General features: G+C 34.6%; 2 non-coding genes across 2 annotated transcripts; one reads left to right on the forward strand and one right to left on the reverse strand.

Moving 5' to 3' along the window:
• Nucleotides 1–11,679: 11,679 nt before the first annotated feature.
• On the reverse strand, nucleotides 11,680–11,752 carry TRNAF-GAA (transfer RNA phenylalanine (anticodon GAA)). The gene has a single exon. It is a non-coding gene; the product is annotated as a tRNA-Phe (tRNA).
• A 1,611-nt stretch (nucleotides 11,753–13,363) lies between these two features.
• TRNAT-UGU (transfer RNA threonine (anticodon UGU)) lies at nucleotides 13,364–13,436 on the forward strand. The gene has a single exon. It is a non-coding gene; the product is annotated as a tRNA-Thr (tRNA).
• Nucleotides 13,437–14,301: the final 865 nt, after the last annotated feature.

Raw genomic sequence — 14,301 nt, forward strand, 5'->3', positions numbered from 1 at the left:
GGCAATCCCATAGAAAGACATTACGATCCCCTGTGGAAAAAAAATTATTTGCTGAGACGGAAATAAAGCTATCAAATCCCTACCAAGATAACTGGAAGTTCCAACCAATAAAAACCCTAATGAACCTAAAAAAAGGATAAAGGCCCAGCAGAAATTGCTGATTTTTCGAGATCCTCTTATAAATTCTATCCATATACGTTCTGATCGCCAATTCATACTAGATCTCGTTGCATTTTATTGGAATTAAGAGAATCAAAAAAAATCTATTTTACTTTTTTTGTTTCCGAAGTAACTCTAATCAACTAGCACTATTTTGATGTGAACCTTTACTTTAGATCTAAGTAATTCATCGAATTACTTAGATCTAAAATAATAACATCACCTTTATATGATTCCCTATAGATACCTACATCCATATAGGTATATTGATTTTATATCTCAAACATTTGTCGCCCGATCTCTTATCTATTTTCTATTTTGAAACTTATCTATTTTCTATTTTGAAATACTTCTAATTGATTTCCTCAGATATCATGTTTACGTATGTATAATCGCTTATGTTTGGAGTAAGCCACATGTTAGATTCTAGTCTACTAAATAGATAGCTGTGTTATCGTCAAAGTCTAAGTTTTGAAAAAAAAAAATAGACAGCATATTTAAAAAATCTTGTTTTTTTGAACATGAAGAAATAAAGAAGCCATTGCAATTGCCGGAAATACTAGGCCCACTAAAGGCACAAAAATAGAGGGTAAGGTGGTGAGAGTTGTCATAGAATGGATACCTCGACTTAATATTTTCATTGTTATATTAATAGTTTTACCTGTTATTTATTGATTGTTATAAAAGGTATCTTATAATTATACTAATTCAATATATAATTATACTAAGTAATATCTACGTGAGTATATATAGAAAAGGAATGAGGAATGTCGAATTAAATAAATGGACTTACTCATCTTTCGACATGAGATATATGTATCATAATAGACGTTTGCATTATTTTAGTTATTATCTTGTCTTAGCATTTTTTTTTAATAAAATTTCATAAAGATTTTCGTACAAATTCCCAAAAAGGTAGTTATAATCCGATCCAACAACAAGGATTCTTAGTAAAACTAGAGATCCGCTAGAGATGTAGAAAGATGCAAGACTCTATGCCGCTATTTGCTATAGTTGAAGTATATATACACATGTAATGTTAAGAAGGGAGCATGAAATTCATTTTCTTCCCCGTGCCAAATTTTGCGGAAGAAATAAAAAAAAAAAGAATTCATTTTTTAAGTTAAGTAAGGCTTTACTTGATTGAATTTTGATTCGAGGGAACGAAAGCGTGGAGCTGAAATAACTCACTCACAACACCTTTTAAAGGATTACGTGGTACGATTAGATCGAATAAGCCCTTATCGAATAAAGATTCAGCCTCCTGTGAACCCTCAGGGACTGCCTTATTCAATGTTTGTTCAATTACTCTTTTACCCGCAAATGCGATGTAGGCATTCGGTTCGGCAATAATGATATCCCCCAACATACCAAAACTAGCTGTCACCACCACCAGTAGTAGGAGATGTAAGGATTGCTACATAGAATAATTTTTTATTTGATTGATAATCATATAAAGCGGAAGATATTTTTGCCATTTGCATCAAGCTCAAACTTCCTTCTTGCATGCGTGCTCCTCCCGAAGCACACACTAAAATAAGAGGTAAAAATTGATTGGTAGCATACTCGATCAAACGGGTGATTTTCTCTCCTACTACGGATCCCATACTACCCCCTATAAACTGAAAATCCATAACCCCAATTGCTACTGGAATATCATTTAATTTACCTGTGCCTGTTTGAATAGCCTCAGTTAATCCTGTCTTTCTTTGATAAGAAGAAAGACGATCTTTATAAGTATAAAGTTGATTCTCCGAATCAAATTGAATGGGATCCAAAGAGACCATGTCTTCATCCATAGGGTCCCAAGTACCTGGATCAATCAAAAGTTCGATTCTATCTGAACTACTCATTTTCAAATGGTATCCACATTGTTGACAAATATTCATTTTTGATTTAAAAATTTTCTTATAATTTAATCCATAACAATTTTCGCATTGAACCCACAAATGCCTGTATTTTTTAGTTAGATCTAGATCATTAGAACGTTCTGTTGTAGTTAAATTTTTTCTATGCGTGCTAGTTCTTATACTGAAACTCTCACTTTGACTACTATTTCCACCTTCAGCACAAATAGAACTATAAATGTAACTGTCACTGTAATTGTGACTACCACTTAAAATGTAACTATCAATACAGATTTGAGTCCAAAGATAACTGTCAATGCAACTATTAATGTGATTATTCCAACTATATTTAGTATCATACATGTACTGATCATAGTGGGAATCATCACTCTTAGATACATTATTTTGATAAGTAGAGTTCCGAAAACTATAAAAAGAACTTTCTAGTTCACTTACAAAAGAAGGATCATTGTCAATCTCAAAAATTTGATTTTCAATATCCAAATAGATGGAATAACTGCAGCTATTACTATCCCTAACTAAAAAAGTGTCATCAGATATGAAATTCCGAATGCCGACTAAATCATCAACAGTACTGTAACTAGAATTGTAACTATCACTATGACTAGGAATGTTTTTATTCATATTATTTATAATTGATCCTTCACTTTCAATAGGACCAAGACTATTGATTGATTTATTTAGCCTACACCTGTATTCTAACTTCCCTTTAGACAACATCGAATTTAACCATCTTTTTTCCATAGAGCTTTCTTGCCCCTATTTACATGAAAATACAATAGCTGAATAGTCATTCGATAAAAAAGAAATCATTTAAATATCTCATTTCCTATCAGAATAGGATCTAAATCCAATCACTAGGATTATTAAGTATTAACGAGTCGGTCTTAAAAAAAAAAGGTTCCGTTATATATAGTGAAGTGATACTTAGCGTTCTCTCAAAAGAGAATTATTTTTTTTTTCAATTAAATCAATTCAATTATTAATTTATAAATAGTGGTTTCTCACCGGTTATGTCAAATTGTCAAATTCACATAAAAAAAATCGTTGTTATCCCTATGAATATGAAGAACTTTTTTCGTAAAATCTCGTCTACTAAAAAATTTGTATTCCAAGACAGAACAAAAAGGACAATATACAGGATGGGGTAGAAGAAGTTGTGATACTTGGCTCGATCCCGGATCTGAAACGACGCTACGGGATATAATATATTAAATATTAAATGACTACACCAATCCTAAGGATCCATAGGCTTAATTGCGGATCCAGCACAACAATAAAAATTTTTAAGTTGTTTCGTCTTATATTTTTATTTCAATTTTCTATTTTGTATATCTAGTAAAAGCTCAATCCTTTTAGTAAAAGATTGAGCCGAATTTAGTTTAATTGAAAGTCAATTAAAAGAACGAAGAGTAATTTACTGGATTACAAAGTATCCATTGCCTCAAATTGTATCCATTGCCTCAAATTCAAATTTTGATCTCCTTCCATACTTCACAAGCAGCAGCTAGTTCAGGGACTCCATTTACTAGCCTCACGGATAATTTCATTACCCTCACGAGCAAGATCACGTCCCTCATTACGAGCTTGTACACATGCTTCTAGAGCTACTCGGTTAGCTACGGCACCAGGTGCATTACCCCAAGGGTGCCCCAAAGTTCCCTCCGCCGAATTGTAGTACAGAATCATCTCCAAAAATCTCGGTTAGAGCAGGCATATGCCAAACGTGAATACCACCGGAAGCCACTGGCAGAACACCTGGTAAAGAAACCCAATCTTGAGTGAAATAAATACCGCGGCTTCGGTCTTTTTCAATAAAATCATCACGTAGTAAATCAACAAATCCTAAAGTGATTTCTCTTTCCCCTTCAAGTTTACCAACTACGGTACCAGCGTGAATATGGTCTCCACCAGACATACGTAACGCTTTAGCTAGTACACGGAAGTGCATACCATGATTCTTCTGTCTATCAATAACAGCATGCATTGCACGGTGAATGTGAAGAAGTAGACCATTATCTCGGCAATAATGAGCCAAGCTAGTATTTGCAGTGAATCCACCTGTTAAGTAGTCATGCATTACGATAGGAACTCCCAATTCTCGGGCAAATATAGCCCTTTTCATCATTTCTTCGCATGTACCTGCAGTAGCATTCAAGTAATGTCCTTTGATTTCACCTGTTTCAGCCTGTGATTTAAAAATAGCTTCCGCACAAAATAGGAAACGGTCTCTCCAACGCATAAATGGTTGGGAATTCACGTTTTCATCATCTTTGGTAAAATCAAGTCCACCACGTAGACATTCATAAACTGCTCTACCATAATTCTTAGCGGATAATCCCAATTTTGGTTTAATAGTACATCCCAATAGAGGGCGACCATACTTGTTCAATTTATCTCTTTCAACCTGGATACCATGAGGTGGGCCTTGGAAAGTTTTAATATAAGCGGTAGGGATTCGCAAATCCTCCAGACGTAGAGCACGTAGAGCCTTGAATCCCAAATACATTACCCACAATGGAAGTAAACATGTTAGTAACAGAACCTTCTTCAAAAAGGTCTAGGGGATAAGCTACATAAGCAATATATTGATTTTCTTCTCCAGCAACAGGCTCGATTCCATAGCATCGTCCTTTGTAACGATCAAGACTGGTAAGCCCATCGGTCCACACAGTTGTCCATGTACCAGTAGAAGATTCAGCAGCTACAGCTGCCCCTGCTTCCTCAGGTGGAACTCCCGGTTGAGGAGTTACTCGGAATGCTGCCAAGATATCAGTATCTTTGGTTTCATATTCAGGAGTATAATAAGTCAATTTATAATCTTTAACACCAGCTTTTGAATCCAACACTTGCTTTAGTCTCTGTTTGTGGTGACATAAGTCCCTCCCTACAACTCATGAATTAAGAATTCTCGCAACAACAAGGTCTACTCGACATGAATTAGTAGTTAATGAAACCTTTTATAGGAATCCTTTCACAAAATTCTCAACTAATATTATCAACTAATCAGAATGGTTCGTTATTAGAACCATAGTATTTTATTCACCAAATACAGCATTATTGTATACTCTTTCATATGTATGGCGCAACCCAATGCTTTTTTCAAGTTTGTAATCTAATCTTTTGCCTCAAAATATTGAAATAAAAAAAATTCACTCTTGACAGTGATATATGTTGTATATGTAAATCCTAGATGTGAAAAATATGCCGAATTCCTATGAAAAAAAAAAAAACGAAAGGGTATAGGTAGAAAAAACTAATAGATTAGACCTAAATCGATATGCTGAAATAATAAATAAGGACCAATGAAATGAAAAACTCATAAATAGAGTTCGGGTTCGAATTACATAGATAAGTAATGTATATAATGATAGGCAAATGAAAGACTTTCGAAAGATTCTTATCCATCCACTTGATATTTTGAAAATGGGTTGGTTGAACTTGCAATTTGACTCATTCAAATGGCATAAGTTAACAATGGAATTTGATTCCATTGGACGGTACCCAACGAAATCTAGTGCGAACTCCCATTTCATTTTTTATTGAATTAACCGATCAACTTGCTTTTCCATCGAACATTTATTTTGGATTTCAATAATTTTCGAAACAAAAAAATTTCGACATATTTCATTTTATTATGAGAATAAATCCTACGACTTCTGGTCCTGAAGTTTCCACGCTTGAAAAAAACAACTTGGGACGTATCGCTCAAATCATTGGTCCGGTACTAGATGTAGCTTTTCCCCCGGGCAAAATGCCTAATATTTACAACGCTTTGATAGTTAAAGGTCAAGATATTGCCGGTCAAGAAATTAATGTGACTTGTGAAGTACAGCAATTATTAGGAAATAATCGAGTTAGAGCTGTAGCTATGAGTGCTACAGATGGTCTAATGAGAGGAATGGAAGTGGTTGACACGAGAGCTCCTCTAAGTGTTCCAGTCGGGCGGAGCGACTCTCGGCCGAATTTTCAACGTGCTTGGAGAGCCTATTGATAATTTGGGTCCTGTAGATACTCGCACAACATCTCCTATTCATAGATCCGCCCCTGCTTTTATACAGTTAGATACAAAATTATCTATTTTTGAAACAGGAATTAAAGTAGTGGATCTGTTAGCCCCTTATCGACGTGGAGGAAAAATAGGACTATTCGGAGGGGCTGGAGTAGGTAAAACAGTACTCATTATGGAATTGATCAACAACATTGCCAAAGCTCATGGAGGTGTATCTGTATTTGGGGGAGTAGGTGAACGTACTCGTGAAGGAAATGATCTTTACATGGAAATGAAAGAATCCGGAGTAATTAATGAAGAAAATATTGCAGAATCAAAAGTGGCTCTAGTCTACGGTCAGATGAATGAACCGCCGGGAGCTCGTATGAGAGTTGGTTTAACTGCCCTAACTATGGCGGAATATTTTCCGAGATGTTAATGAACAAGACGTGCTTCTATTTATCGACAATATCTTTCGTTTCGTTCAAGCGGGATCCCGAAGTATCCGCGTTACTGGGTAGAATGCCTTCGGCTGTGGGTTATCAACCCACTCTTAGTACCGAAATGGGTTCCTTACAAGAAAGAATTACTTCTACCAAGGAAGGGTCCATAACTTCTATTCAAGCTGTTTATGTACCTGCGGACGATTTGACCGATCCTGCTCCTGCCACCACATTTGCACATTTGGATGCTACTACCGTACTATCAAGAGGATTAGCTGCCAAAGGTATCTATCCAGCAGTAGATCCTTTAGATTCAACCTCAACTATGCTACAACCGAGAATCGTTGGTGAAGAACATTATGAAAACTGCGCAAAGAGTTAAACAAACCTTACAACGTTACAAAGAACTGCAGGACATTATAGCTATCCTTGGGTTGGACGAATTATCCGAAGAGGATCGCTTAACCGTAGCACGAGCACGAAAAATTGAGCGTTTCTTATCACAACCTTTTTTCGTAGCAGAAGTATTTACCGGTTCCCCGGGTAAATACGTTGGCCTAGCAGAAACAATTAGAGGGTTTAAATTAATCCTTTCCGGAGAATTAGATGGTCTTCCCGAACAAGCCTTTTATTTGGTAGGTAACATCGATGAAGCTACTGCGAAGGCTACGAACTTAGAAATGGAGAGCAAATTGAAGAAATGACCTTAAATCTTAGTGTCCTGACTCCGAATCGAATTATTTGGGATTCAGAAGTGAAAGAAATCATTTTAGTTACGAATAGTGGCCAAATTGGTGTATTACCAGATCACGCACCTATTGCCACAGCTGTAGATATAGGTATTTTGAAAATACGCCTTACTCCTAATGATGGATGGTTAACGATGGCTCTGATGGGTGGTTTTGCTAGAATAGGCAATAATGAGGTCACTATTTTAGGTAAATGATGCGGAGAAGGCTAGTGACATTGATCCACAAGAAGCTCAGCAAACTCTCGAAATAGCGGAAGCCAACTTGAGGAAAGCTCAGGGCAAGAGACAAACAATCGAGGCAAATTTAGCTCTCAGACGAGCTAGGACTCGAGTAGAGGCTATCAATGGCGTACCTAGTTAATGCGTCTAAATAATAAAGTGAAATGAAATTTTCATGGAAAAAAGAATTACAATTAAAAAATGAAATAAATATAGAGTCGGATGGAAAAGATAGAAAATCACTAGAACAAAGTTGAGTAGAAAAACTTATTAGATACCATTGCTTCTGTGGTATCTAATAAGTTCTACCTACTATTGGATTTGAACCAATGACTCCCGCCGTATGAAAGCGATACTCTAACCACTGAGTTAAGTAGGTCATTTATCATCACAAAGAAAAAAAAATGAGCCCTATCACATCGATAGATTATAAATCGAATATTATTGATAAGCAATACCAATCAAACAAATCAACAAAATAGATTATAGAATATTCATCTTGACAAGAAATTATCTACATGATAAGATATGTATCACAAGGGCTATAGCTCAGTTGGTAGAGCACCTCGTTTACACGCGCGCCAATGTTTTTCAGAGAAGTACATCATGTAATCAAAAAAGGTTGATCTTATTGAGAAATCGATGTCTTACTCTATTACTTTTAGGGAACAAAACAAGAGAACAGTAGCCTGACAAAAAGTTCGGTCCGAATCGAGTGCCCCATTTAGGCACTAAAAAAAATCCATCATTGATTTGAGATATTGATAAGGTGAATACCCAGTCTATTCAATGCTAGGCATAATGAGTATCAGGACCTCAAAAAAAATGATCTTTCGTCCTATCTTATGAACAACTTTAAGGTGTATGAAGTTTCATATTTTATTCTTTAAGCAGAAGCAGGACGATAGAGATTCCATTTAACTTAAGTTGATCTAGGTCAGAAGCATACCTACGTCAGGATAACCCCTTCTTTGAAAAAACTTTGGTAGTGCTCCGAGATTCGAATCAAAATAATGAATCAGAGCACATGGAACCATCTCCCTTTCTTTCTGTCAAGAAAAAATATGGTAGACTAACTTATTTATAACAGTTAATGAAAGAGCCCAATGCAAAAAAATGCATGTTGGGTCTTTGAAACAGTTCAAATCATTTTGATAATAATAAGTTTGATCTGTTTTACCGAGAAGGTCTACGGTTCGAGTCCGTATAGCCCTATATTATTAATAATTCAAAAATAGAATCGTTTTCCTTTCCTCATTATTGTTTGTATTGTTTGTAATTGGCCACTTGATTTGGTTCATCATAATGTCTTATCTTTGTAGATGAATTACATATGAAAATTTTCCTATTTTCCCATACAAAATCAAGAAATTAGTAATACTTCTTTTCTTTGGGATACCTACCCAATTCTAGTAAATTTTTGGAGTCAAAATCATGACATGAAACCGGTTAAAAACTCCACCATAACCCAATGCAAATCGAATGCACTAGTAAATCACATGGATCTAGGAACGACTTACTGTATTTTTATTTGTGGACAAGCTAGAGTTTGAGAAACGAAGATCTTTGGTAACTTTCATTGTAAACATTCTCAAATAGGCTTTTCTGTTGGTATACCTTATCTAGTAAAGCACAAAACTAAAGTAGTCGTCTTCTCTTTCCTTCTTCAATCACTAAAAGTTCCTAAATGGAAATTCCGACTATATGTATCCTCTCTATATAAATATATAATATTTAATATATATTTATTATGGATATAATAGATATTATATAAATAGGATTATAGTGGATGAATCTTCAAACGAGACATGTACCGATCGACTAATCCGGTATATTTTCCACATTGATAGGAGTACGTTTATGTTTCTGCTTTACGAATATGATATTTTCTGGGTATTTCTAATAATATCAAGTCTTATTCCTATTTTGGCATTTCTAATTTCTGGAGTTTTAGCCCCTCTTAGCAAAGAGCCAGAGAAACTTTCGAGTTATGAATCGGGAATAGAACCAATGGGCGATGCTTGGGTACAATTTAGAATCCGTTATTATATGTTTGCTCTAGTTTTTGTTGTTTTTGATGTTGAAAACAGTTTTTCTTTATCCGTGGGCAATGAGTTTTGATGTATTAGGGGTATCCGTCTTTATAGAAGCTTTAATTTTCGTGCTTATCCTAATTGTCGGTTTAGTTTATGCATGGCGAAAAGGAGCATTGGAATGGTCTTAGTTTTTGAATATTCAGACAATTAAAAAAAACATTGAGACAGTTATGAATTCCATCGAGTTTCCCTTAACTTGATCGAACAACCCAAACTTCAGTTATTTCAACTACATCAAATGATCTTTCAAATTGGTCAAGACTCTCCAGTTTATGGCCGCTTCTCTATGGTACCAGTTGTTGCTTTCATTGAATTCGCTTCATTAATAGGTTCACGATTCGACTTTGATCGTTATGGACTGGTACCAAGATCTAGTCCTAGACAGGCAGACTTAATTTTAACAGCGGGTACGGTAACAATGAAAATGGCTCCTTCTTTAGTAAGATTATATGAGCAAATGCCTGAACCAAAATATGTTATTGCTATGGGAGCATGTACAATTACAGGAGGGATGTTCAGTACCGATTCTTATAGTACTGTTCGGGGAGTCGATAAGTTAATTCCTGTCGATGTGTATTTGCCGGGTTGTCCGCCTAAACCCGAGGCTGTTATAGATGCTATAACAAAACTTCGTAAGAAAATATCTCGAGAAATCTATGAAGATCGAATTAAGTCTCAAGAGGAAAATCGGTGTTTTACTACCAATCACAAATTTCATGTTGGCCCAAGTACTAATACTGGAAATTACGATCAAGGATTACTCTATCAACCATCATCTACTTCAGAGATCATCCCTCCTGAAACTTTTTTCAAATACAAAAGTGCAGTCTCTTCCTACGAATTAGTAAATTAGGCCGTATACTTTTTTTGTACAGAATAACAAAGCAAAGAACGAGTGAATCTTCATCAATTTTTCATTGTAAATGGGAAATACTTATACAAATAAAAATAAAAAAATGGGGGGGGGGAGAAGATGCAGGGTAATTTGTCTTCTTGGCTAGTCAAACATGGACTGGTTCATAGATCTTTGGGTTTCGATTACCAAGGAATAGAGACTTTACAAATAAAGCCCGAGGAATGGCATTCCATTGCAGTCATTTTATATGTATATGGTTACAATTATCTACGTTCCCAATGTGCTTATGATGTAGCACCAGGCGGACTGTTAGCTAGTGTGTATCATCTTACGAGAATCGAGTATGGTATAGATCAACCGGAAGAGGTATGCATAAAAGTATTTGCCGCAAGGATAAATCCTAAAATTCCGTCTGTTTTCTGGGTTTGGAAAAGTGCGGATTTTCCAGAAAGGGAATCTTATGATATGTTGGGAATTTCTTATGATAATCATCCACGTCTAAAGCGTATCTTAATGCCTGAAAGTTGGGTAGGATGGCCCTTACGTAAGGATTATATTGCCCCCAATTTTTATGAAATACAAGATGCTCATTAAATAATACGAAACTAATCTTCACTTCGACAACTCAAGATATTCAAATACATTTTTACGTTCTCTTATAGATATAGCATAGTAATTGAAGTCTCATTCATCTTATTATTATTGATTAAAAAAAATACAATTAGAGATTTGGTGAGATTATCCAATTTGTAAGATACTTATTTTGGATGAGCCACAAGCTAATAGGATGAACTAAATGAGTTCTGCATTATGAACTATGTATCACGCATATGACTTATAGATGTGCTTTAAAAAGTCACATAGGGTGAAATGAAGAAATATAATATGAAAAGAGAATCGGATTCTATTTGTACTGTATCTGAGATGAATCTTGGCCATTCCCGCCTTTCAACTCCCCTAGACTAGACTTTTGGGTCTTATAAGGAACTAATTGAAACTTTCAAAATATGTATAAAATAGGAATTGAACGCCAGGAGACAGAGTATGAACAAATAAAAAAAGAAGAGGAAACAAAAGAAAATTCTTTTCTTTTACATATCTATATACATCCTTTACATATTTCTATAAATATCCTCTTTATCTTTACTTGTCTATTTTCGACATCTATAAATAGAGTAAAAAATATATATAGTTTAGTTAAAGGGTAGATTTCCAGACATCATCATGTATCAGTATTTTTCATGATCTATATTATTAATGAATCCGTAGAATAGATACTCATACAAATTCATGATGTGCCAAGAACCAGATTTGAACTGGTGACACGAGGATTTTCAGTCCTCTGCTCTACCAACTGAGCTATCCCGGCCATTTCCGACACATTATCCTTATTTTTAATAGATGACTTTGGTCTATGTCAATTGTAAATAAGAAAAAAGGTATTCCAAAGTCTTCTTTTTGAAGATATACGAAATTTCAGGGCTTGGATAAGCCTTTCGAAGTTTCAGTACAGTAGACAGTTAATCATTCAAATTTCACAGATTACTTGCGCAAGGATGTTCGTTTGTACGTCTATCATATAGAATATATACCACAAGCCTTGTGATAAGAAATCAAATTTCCGCTCAAATACGCTTGTGAAAGAGTCGAATGAATGAGAAACATAACAAAGTCTGAATTGCTAATGAACGGATAAATAATTAAAGAGGCCAACGGGCCTTTTTAGGGTTTTGGGGATAGAGGGACTTGAACCCTCACGATTTTAAAAGTCGACGGATTTTCCTCTTACTATAAATTTCATTTTTGTCGTTATTGACATGTAGAATGGGACTCTATCTTTATTCTATTCGATCTGATTAATCAATTCTTCAAAAGATCTATCAGACTATGATGGAGTAAATGATTTGATCAATGAATATTCGATTATTTTTTTCAACTTGTAGATCTTGGAATCGATTCATAACAATTCGTTCATTTTTATATATAATTTTATATATATATATAAATATAAATATAAAAAATTATAGAAATATAAAAAAATAGAGATTCGAGTTGTCATTAATCAATATAGTATTTCAGTACGTAATACGTTTATCTTTCATCGTTTCTGGAGTTTCGATGGAAGGATTCATTCCTTTACTAACAGCAACGTCGTCAACTCCATTTGTTAGAACAGCTTCCATTGAGTCTCTGCACCTACCCTTTTTTTTCGGAAAAAAGGAATTTGGCTCAGGATTGCCCATTTTTAATTCCAGGGTTTCTCTGAATTTGAAAGTTATCACTTAGTAGGTTTCCATACCAAGGCTCAATCTAATTAAGTCCGTAGCGTCTACCGATTTCGCCATATCCCCCTCTTTTAAGATTAGTATCGCATTATGATGTCCTTCCCCCGTTTTCTTTCATTTGTATTATACTGGAACCACTCAAGTCATTAGAATACCGATTCCTCTATTGAAAAGTGTTTCCTCCTATTGGATTTCTTGTCTATCCTTCTTTCATCTCTCTCTTCTCTATCGGAGACCCATATTTGTTCCGATCCAAAATGATTCTATCATTTCTGTATCTGCAATTCAATATATATCAATATAGATAGATATATGAACATATATATTTGCCCCTCTTTCTATTATTTTTTTAGTAAAAAATTTAATACTTAAACGGTCGATTCCCTTGTTCGTCTTATCTTCCACCTTTCAGAATGAAAACATAGAAACGCTTCATTATCATCTCAATTGCATTAAATGCAATTAAGATTAACACATTAATTATTGATACACATCCATTTGATAAATAGATCAAAAATTTTCTATCGCTATATTCTATTAATCGTTATATTAATTATTATGTTCTATAATAGAACAATTCCAATATTGAATATTTATTTGAAATGAAATTAGATTCTATATTCATATTAATTAGGAATAGCTAAGATCCCAGTAATTTAGTAAATTACTATGCATGTAACATTTCTGTTATGTGAGCCCGCTTAGCTCAGAGGTTAGAGCATCGCATTTGTAATGCGATGGTCATCGGTTCGATTCCGATAGCCGGCTTTTCTCTATTGATTTTATTTTTGACATAATTGATAAATCAAATAAATAAAGAAACGACTTCTTACCCTTTTTCAAAGGTCACCGATCTATGATGTCGTAGGAACTTACTTACCTTTATGACTAAAGGAGGGGTTCTATTTCTGTAGAACAAATCAAGAAAGGAACTCTTACTTTTTTATATCATTTACATATACAATAGGATCCGGATATTGATCCAAGTTATCTAATTATTCTTTGTTTTGTAGTACAATACTTTACTGGATTTCACTTCATTTATAATATTTATCATTTAGTTTTCATTTAAGTTTATGAAATTTAAATAAAATAAAATGTTTATGAAATTTAAATAAAATAAAATAAGGAGTCTTTATGTCGCGTTACAGAGGGCCTCGTTTCAAAAAAAATACGCCGTCTGGGGGCTTTACCGGGACTAACTAGTAAAAGGCCCAAAACCGGAAACGATCTTAAAAACCAATCGCGTTCCGGTAAAAAATCTCAATATCGTATTCGTTTAGAAGAAAAACAAAAATTGCGTTTTCATTATGGTCTTACAGAACGACAATTACTTAAATACGTTCGTATCGCCGGAAAAGCCAAAGGATCAACGGGTCAAGTTTTACTACAATTACTTGAAATGCGTTTGGATAACATCCTTTTTCGATTGGGTATGGCTTCGACTATTCCTCAAGCCCGACAATTAGTTAATCATAGACATATTTTAGTTAATGGTTCTATAGTGGAATATACCAAGTTATCGGTGCAAACTCCCGAGATATTATTACAGCAAAAGATGAAAAAAAAATCGAGAACACTGATTCAAAATTATCTTGATTCATCCCCCCCTCAGGAATTGCCAAAACATTTG

This window comes from Cucumis melo, unplaced genomic scaffold (genome assembly GCF_025177605.1).
Source record: "Cucumis melo cultivar AY unplaced genomic scaffold, USDA_Cmelo_AY_1.0 utg001325l, whole genome shotgun sequence".
Lineage (NCBI taxonomy): Eukaryota > Viridiplantae > Streptophyta > Magnoliopsida > Cucurbitales > Cucurbitaceae > Cucumis > Cucumis melo.